This window comes from Magallana gigas, chromosome 6 (genome assembly GCF_963853765.1).
Source record: "Magallana gigas chromosome 6, xbMagGiga1.1, whole genome shotgun sequence".
Classification (NCBI taxonomy): domain Eukaryota; kingdom Metazoa; phylum Mollusca; class Bivalvia; order Ostreida; family Ostreidae; genus Magallana; species Magallana gigas.
The window spans coordinates 42454902-42463518 of record NC_088858.1 but is presented as its reverse complement, the minus strand read 5'-3'; the positions used below and the strand labels follow the sequence as shown (position 1 = coordinate 42463518).

The 8617-nt window shown below is 34.9% G+C and overlaps 1 long non-coding RNA gene across 1 annotated transcript; it reads left to right on the top strand.

The window, feature by feature from the left end:
- Positions 1–4571: 4571 nt before the first annotated feature.
- LOC136276532 (uncharacterized) lies at positions 4572–7657 on the top strand. Its single transcript, XR_010715021.1, has 3 exons — positions 4572–4796; positions 6466–6622; positions 7233–7657. It is a non-coding gene; the product is annotated as an uncharacterized lncRNA (long non-coding RNA).
- Positions 7658–8617: the final 960 nt, after the last annotated feature.

The following is an 8617-nucleotide window of genomic DNA, read 5'->3' as shown; positions in this document are numbered from 1 at the left end:
AATGTCTAAGATACACTCATGCCGAATTTCAAGTTGATGGGTCTTAAAATAGCGGAGATATACGTCATTATTCTCTCGAAGTTGCCAGTTTATTTCTACTCGGACATTTACCGGTCCAGGGCTCACGATCGGATTTTGCCTATGACAATGTCAAGGGGTAGCTTCTGTGCTACATTTGGGAACAATTAAGAACTCCAAGGCCTTTTGTGGAAACGACGCTTTAGATATTTATTGTTGTATTTGTGAATCAAATAAATCTTTCCACATGAACATCTAGGTGATCTATAATCATATACAATTATAATATTACTAAAACACTCTCTTTCTCTACATTCACTCATTAAATTTATCTTTAGTTAAATAATATTTAAATTACATATATTTGATTAAAATGACTCACCAAGTATAACAGGAAAATGAACTAATATATAGTCGGGTTGAAAAACTATGAAGTTAATATTTCAACCGTCTGTCTGGGTGGCGTCGTGATTCTGAATCAAAGTTCGTGCTCAAAGTTAGATTAAGCAACCAGACATGCGCACTCACTCACTCAAACCCGAACAAGTGAAAAGCTGTCAATGTGACAGCAAACCGGGTTTTCTTTTATGTGAACTGTATCCATGTCAACCCATATCCAGTGAAATGGTGTACCCTATATGCAATATTTTGCCAAAAAATGACTAAGTTCAAAAGCTGGTATTTTTTTCATAAATTATCAGAAATCAAAATCCTAGCCATATGCACACCTCTGATATATGTACAATTGATCTGCAAAAGAACAACTTCCTACTTTGAAAACTGTAGGAGGAGTTATCCGTACAATGAGGGTACCCTATATGCAAGATTTTGCCAAAAAATGACTAAGTTCAAAAGCTGGTATTTTTTTCATAAATTATCAGAAATCAAACTCCTAGCAATATGCATATCTTTAATATATGTACAATTGATCTGCAAAAGAACAACTTCCTATCTTGAAAACTGTAGGAGGAGTTATCCGTACAATGAGGGTACCCTATATGCCAGATTTTGCCAAAAAATGACTAAGTTCAAAAGCTGGTATTTTTTTTATAAATTATCAGAAATCAAAATCCTAGCAATATGCACACCTCTGATATATGTACAATTGATCTGCAAAAGAACAATTTCCTATCTTGAAAACTGTAGGAGAAGTTATCCCTACAATGAGGGTACCCTATATGCCAGATTTTGCCAAAAAATGACTAAGTTCAAAAGCTGGTATTTTTTTTATAAATTATCAGAAAACAAAATCCTAGCAATATGCACACCTCTGATATATGTACAATTGATCTGCAAAAGAACAACTTCCTATCTTGAAAACTGTAGGAGGAGTTATCCGTACAATGAGGGTACCCTATATGCCAGATTTTGCCAAAAAATGACTAAGTTCAAAAGCTGGTATTTTTTTCATAAATTATCAGAAATCAAAATCCTAGCAATATGCACACCTCTGATATATGTACAATTGATCTGCAAAAGAACAACTTCCTATCTTGAAAACTGTAGGAGGAGTTATCAGTACAATGAGGGTACCCTTTTGGCAGCCGCCCGCCCGCCCGCCCGCCATTTTCACCATTTTAATAACCGGATTTTTCCTTCGGAAAACCCGGTTAAAAACCAGTCTAACACACCCATTCATTCACTGATCCACCCGCCAAACGTAACCACGTGACCTCTCGTACTACTATCATACGATGAATGAATGAAGCGGTGTGAACGTAAACAAATGAACAATGGGAAATGAAAACATCATGAACGCAAATATGATTACTAATTAACTAAAATAATTAATCCTGTGACATTCTCCCCTGTCTGGAGAAAAAATATCTCCTGACATTTTGCTTCAGATCAATGTGGACACCAATTCTGAAAACAATATAGCGACTGAAAAATAATAAACAGAAAACTATACATTTTCTGTGACATTCTCCCTATGTCAGACATACCAAACTTCAACTGGCTGGGACCCCATAACCCATTCTCCGTATCTGTCAGGTTTATTTCTTCTCATGGACCTGCGTGGAATAAAAACATTAGTATCTGGCAACACATCATCATCTATATTTGGTAAAGACAAATTAGAATTATGTGATAAACCAGATCTGGATAAATCAACAGAATGGATAGGAAATCCATGATCTGATTCTACAGTCGAAGAATCGAACTGTGTTGTTATCGAGTTTCCACGACCAACGTCGATATTATCTGCGCCTGATATATCGAAATTATGATTGCCCGTTGCACCGAAAGATTCACTAGAATCATTCCCATGGTAAATACGTGAAGTATTAGGCGTACCCTTGGGTATATTTTCCTTACCTGACCTTTTCTTTACCATATAGGTAAACTCTGAATCATCATCATCATCCTCACTTGAATCAGATGATGTCGACTCTGATTCTATTAACACCTTTTGACGTCTGTCTCTCCTCTTATGTTGTCTGTCTGATTCTTTGGGAAATTCTGTATCTAAAGTATCTGAAATGGACATGAAAGGTAAAAGTAAATTTCTATGTAAAGTTCTTATTGCACCTTTTCTGGACTCTTTCTGCACCTTGTATACCGGAATGTCTAGATTGATTATGTCCACAATAACATATGGATCTCTTTCCCATTTGTCTGATAATTGGCTTCTACCGGTTTTGTGCAAAAGTCTTATCAAAACTATGTCCCCAATTTCTAATTTTGAATTTCTCACTCTAAAATCATAATGTCTTTTTGATCTTTCAGAATTCCTTTCTGTATTTGATCTTGCTACTTTGTAAGCATAGTCTAGTCTCTTTTTCAGTTTATCAACATTATTCTCTTTGTTCTTTGACTTCTCCTTAACTGTATGTATTCCGAGATAAGCATCAATGGCAAGCTTAGGGTGCCAACCAAACATAAGGTAATGAGGGGAATACCCTGTGGTATCTTGCTTGGTAGCATTATATGTTTGAACAAGAGGTGGCACATAGGACTTCCAGTCCTCTTGTTGGTGATACTCCAAAGTTCCCAACATCTTTATTAGTGTTTGGTTGAATCGCTCCACTACGCCATTTCCCATGGGGTGGTAGGGTGTCGTCCTACTCTTACTTACCCCAGCGACGTTACATTGCTCTTTGATCAGTCGACTCTCAAAATTCCGTCCCTGATCTGAGTGAATTCTCTCGGGAAAACCATAGTAGCAAATAAACTTTTCGTACAATGCTCTCGCTGTTGTTAATGCTTTCTGGTTCCGAGTAGGGATAGCTATTGCATACTTAGTAAAATGATCTGTAATTACTAGTATGTCTTCAATGTTGCCTTTGGACTTTTCAAGTGATAGGAAATCAATACAAATCAACTCCATTGGTCCGGATGTTACAATGTTGACAAGTTCTGATTAAGGATTTTCTCTGGTCTTGCTCCTTATACAACGACCACATTGCCCTACCTTGTCCTTGATATCTGCATCCATACCGACCCAGTAGAATCTTTGTTTCACAAGCCAACTGGTTTTCTCACGACCTTGATGACCTACATCATCAAGTAATCCTTTTAAAACTAAAGCTTTCATACTCTCAGGTAGTACTATTTGTTGTACCTTGATTCCATCAATCACAGTATTTCTGACTAGTATACCTTTCCTCAATTCAAAATTTTTCTTTTCTCTCCAAAACTTTTGAATCGCTAAACTTTCTTGCTGTAAACTATCAAAATCTATCTTGTAATCTGATTCAAGTAAAATCTTGAGCCTACCAATAACTGGATCATCATCTTGCTCTTGTTGCCAGTTGACTGTGGACAACTCTTGTGATTCTAGTTCAGGTAACTCTTCACCTAATTGTCCAGTATCTGTAATGACCAAACTCTCAGCAAGTGGCAGAATTTCCCGGTCAATCTGAGCTGCTTGACATACTGCTTTGACAGCCTCTGGAAATATCTGTAGATTGTATGGACGCCTGGACAATCCATCTGCGTCTTGATTTGATTTTCCAGATCTGTAATATATCTTAAAATTGTAATTGCTCAAAGCAGCAAGCCAGCGGTGACCTGTAGCATCGAGTTTTGCAGAAGTTGTGACATAAGTCAACGGATTATTGTCCGTTCTAACTTCAAAAGAATTGTTGTACAGATAGTCTTTAAACTTATCTACCACTGCCCACTTTAAACACAAAAACTCTAGTTTATGTGCTGGGTACAACTTTTCACTAGGTTTAAAACTACAACTGCCTTATGCAATTACATGCTCTAAACCATTCTGGTTCTGATAGAGAACAGCACCTAAACCTTCAGTGGAGGCATCAATATTCAAGATGAATGGTTTAGAAAAATCTGCATAGCTGAGAATAGGTGGATTGGTCAACTTACTGATAAGTGTCTCAAATGCACTTTGTTGCTCCTTATCCCATACCCAGGGTACGCAGCACAGTTAAGGCTGGAATTTGGAGGCGGGGCTTATTTTGATCAACTTTGAACTCATGAATATTCATTAGATATGTAATTTAACGTAAACATGGTAAATAGCATCTATTAATGGTAGTTGATTAGTTTTTGGATTTAATTTCTTGTTGAAGAGAGTTAAATCAAATATTAAACCCCTCATTGTGCAATAATGATCTTTATTTACTTATTTTCAATGAAAACATTAATTGTCGTTTGGTTCCGATCCGCTCCCTTCCGACGCTTGTATCGATCCGTGACGTGTCGACTATTTTTAGCTGGTAGCAAAATGGCAGACATGGATGTAAACATGTGCGCCGAGATGTTGTGGATTGATACTATGCGTGTGGATGTCGAACTATGCAGGAGATATGGTAAGTATTGGTCAAATCATTTCATAAACTAACGCAAACAGTATGATAAAGAATGTAAACGCAGTACTTATTGTGTGCTGAAACAACAAAGTGATGTACGGATCGATAACGTTATGTGTTTTCATACGACCACATGTTGTAAATAATTATGAAGTTTTATTACTTTTCAAAGCACTAGCATGTCATTTTGTTACACAAATGATTATGTATATCTATACTTTAATTGCATATAACTTATTATTTTAAAAAATATTTAAAGAGTATTTAAATCCAACTTGTTGAAAACGTCTTGGACAAATAAATGTCGATGGCGATTTATCAGCTTTTCCCCATGACATCAGATTTTACCTGAATGCACAACCTTCCAGTTCCACATTGATTATTTATCAGCGACGCCTTACATGTATCAATGTAGATGATAAGTAGTGCCACTGTTTTAGACTGTGTTGGTATATTTACATGGACTAGTATATAATCAATATTTTAATTTTTGCATGTGTACCAATTAATTAAAAGAAATCATTTTTACTCTGACAAATTGCCATAAAGTATCACCTCAGGCTTCAGGATCATGAAGGAATATTAGACTAAGTCAAAATTTCAGGCAACCATAATATTATTGTTCATCATAAAATATCGATTAAAATTTGTAATTGACAAATCTATATCAAGACAATGTTAGTAGCATTTCAATTTTGTCAGTGATTTCAATCTAGAGGCGTTAAGACAGTGTACAATTTTTGACTTAAGTCTAAGATTGCTTCATGATCCTGAAGCCTGACTGCTGATCCATGTGGCTTCAAATGAAAATGTCACTGCTTAGCTTGTTTACATTGAAATTAAATAGTCTTAATATTTATTTAGAATTAATTTCAATATAACAGTGTGTCATAATTTATATTACCAGTATATGTAAAATTATGGTCTAGAATAAAAAAAAAGATGATACAAGATAGGTTAATTGTTGTGAGAATTATTACCTCTGAGTCTCTAATATTGTATTGTTTTGCTGACCAGTCTTAACTATCAACATGATCATGCAGGTTGTTTAACATGTTTAATTTATCAGAACAATTTTAAATGAAAGGTGCGGGGTACCCGTGTCATCTTAAATATCAACATGATCAGGTTTTTTAACATCAGAACAATTTTTAAATGAAATTATTTGTCAGGCGCATTGACTGTCCTTGCAGACAATTAAAGATTTTTTTCAAAGCAATACAGTTATCTTTGTTAGGTAACATTACATTGTTAATAGCTACAACTAGATTGTCATCCCCTTCATTCAACTCGCATCATGCAATTACTGTACACCCTGCTTTCAATGACAGGGGTCAGTCAAAACATTTGGTTGAGACTTATCTGAAGTTAAGGCGGCTATGTCGATTCAAAGCTTTTATGTAGTGCACTGTAAAATTTTGACTTTATTTGTTTTAATTGACCGGAATACATAATCTAGAAAGAAAAAGAGTGATAGCCTTGAGGTTTCAAAATAAGAGGTGCTATTTTTTGTTTTTCACACTTTTATTAGCTGATCGCCAGCCTCAAAGACTTCATACTAATCAACTATTACTTGTATCGCTGCATAAAATTTGAGTTCAAGTCTAAATAACTGGTAATTTTTATGATTTCATTTACGCTGTACCTTATACATGTATTTCATTTGTAGACTCCTATACTACTTGTGTTGTGTAGAAGAGGTGAAAGATGCGGGGTACCTGTGTCATGGTGTTTGATTCCATATGATGTATGCTCCAGTGACTCATTACAATCAACTGCTTCAGCCCCTAAGTTGAATTTATCCAATTGCATTTAACATGTTTTTGGTAAGATTTAAAAATACAGTGCCTTACATATATATTTTCTGTGGGTGGAGACTACACTGTATGTATTTGTGTGTTTTCATTCTGCTGGAAATGTAATTAAACTTGCTTTGAGAGTATGCACTATATCGCAAACATTGATTGCTTAGCATTATCCCTTGACGATAAAGATTGTTTTAATAGGAGGGGGGGGGGGGGGGGTTCTTTCTGCTATTGTAAACATTTATATCTAAGTCATCTTGGAGTATTAAGTTCTCTTGATTTTATTTAGTATATTGGGAACATTTGTTAATTGCCACAAGAAAATCTGTAATGTTAATAATAATATATATTTATATTTAATATATAAAGAAATCAAAATTTAGGAAGAAAGAACATAAAATATATGTACATGTAAATGTCCAAGTGGCATTTCCAATTATTCTTCTATGTAACGGTGTGTTTTTTCACAGAGGCTACATGCAACTCTTTGCTCATAGGGTTGTATTTTATCAAAAAAGATTTCTCAGGGTGAAAGTTCATTTTTCGTCATTTGACATTGTTTAGTTTATACTGTTGTAAAGTGCAAGTGCTAAAATATATAATGTTAATACCGGTATGTTCAACTTTGTAGGCTTATGCGTGAGACCATCTGTATCAATTGGTGAATTGGCTGGTTCTACCTCCCTATGTTCCTGCCTGTTACCCAGCTTTTCCTATGTGGAGACCATCGGCATAATTTTGTATGAGGAAAACAATTATGTGCATTGATAACCTCCAAACAGAAATATCAACATGATTATATATGTTAATTATACATATACAAACCTAATCTTAGAACATGTATTTATATGTTGAATCTGAGCTAAGGATTTTGCAACTCTTGGTGTTTTTTTTAAAATTATTAGCAATGATATTTAAAACTTAAACAGTCAAAATTAATGTTCATATGCAAATATTATTTATTTAAACCATTATTTATTTGTTTACAGTTTCCTGACTATGAGTTATTTTTTCAATATTCCCTTGAAAAATGAATAATAAATGTTTGAAAATCTATGTATTTGTTGTTGTGATCAACACTCAAAATCTAGGAATTTACATTTTTGTTCATGTATTGTTGTTTGAGTATTTGTTTATTAAGAAGGGGGTGAGGGTAAGAGTTTTGTGCTTGTCCTTTCTTAAAAACTAACAGCAATGTTGAGGAATACTTTCAAAAAAATAAACAGCAATTTTGAAAGAGAATGTGTTTTAAAATATATTTCATTTACCAATTATTGATTTAGGTAAAAAATAAAATGAAAAAATGCACGGCTTTGATTGTCGCCGATTACATGCATGGATCTTTTTTTTTGGGGGGGGGGGTGTCAGCTAGGGGGATCCAGATCCCCCCTGCAAAATTCAAATTTATTTAAATTACATTACAAAATTATACCTTGGACCACCCCCTTCCTGGCAAACTCAAATAACTGTCGGACCCCCCCCCCCCCGGAAAAACTTTCTGGATCCGCGCATGGAATATTAAGAGGTAATGCATGTCGTAGTTATCTCTCATGTTTTTTTTCTTTTGATGAATTACTGACCCACGCTGTCACTTGAAATTTATAAATGTATAATATTTATTTCTACTAAAGTTACAATTTTGCCTCCAGCAATACAACCAAGGGAAAATATCGCAAAATGCTCGTAATGTAATTCACATTTCCCGCAACACTATATCCACAGAGTTATTTCCCTTAGCCGAAATCTAGATCGGCATTGCGTTTGAAAAGGGGGTTAAGTTAAGGAAAATACATGTACATCATCTTCAACGCATTTTCGCAAGGGCATAACCTGCATGGATACTTTTGATATTTTACACAGTGATCAAGAAGGTTTTGAGGTAACTGAAAAATGCTGCTGCTTTGTTTCATTCTCCGGATTTGTCTTATTCGTTGATGAAAAATGACGTGATATCCCCGTAAATGATGGATTGTCGAGTGTATTTTTGGAAATGGCGTTGTAATTAACTCGATTCCA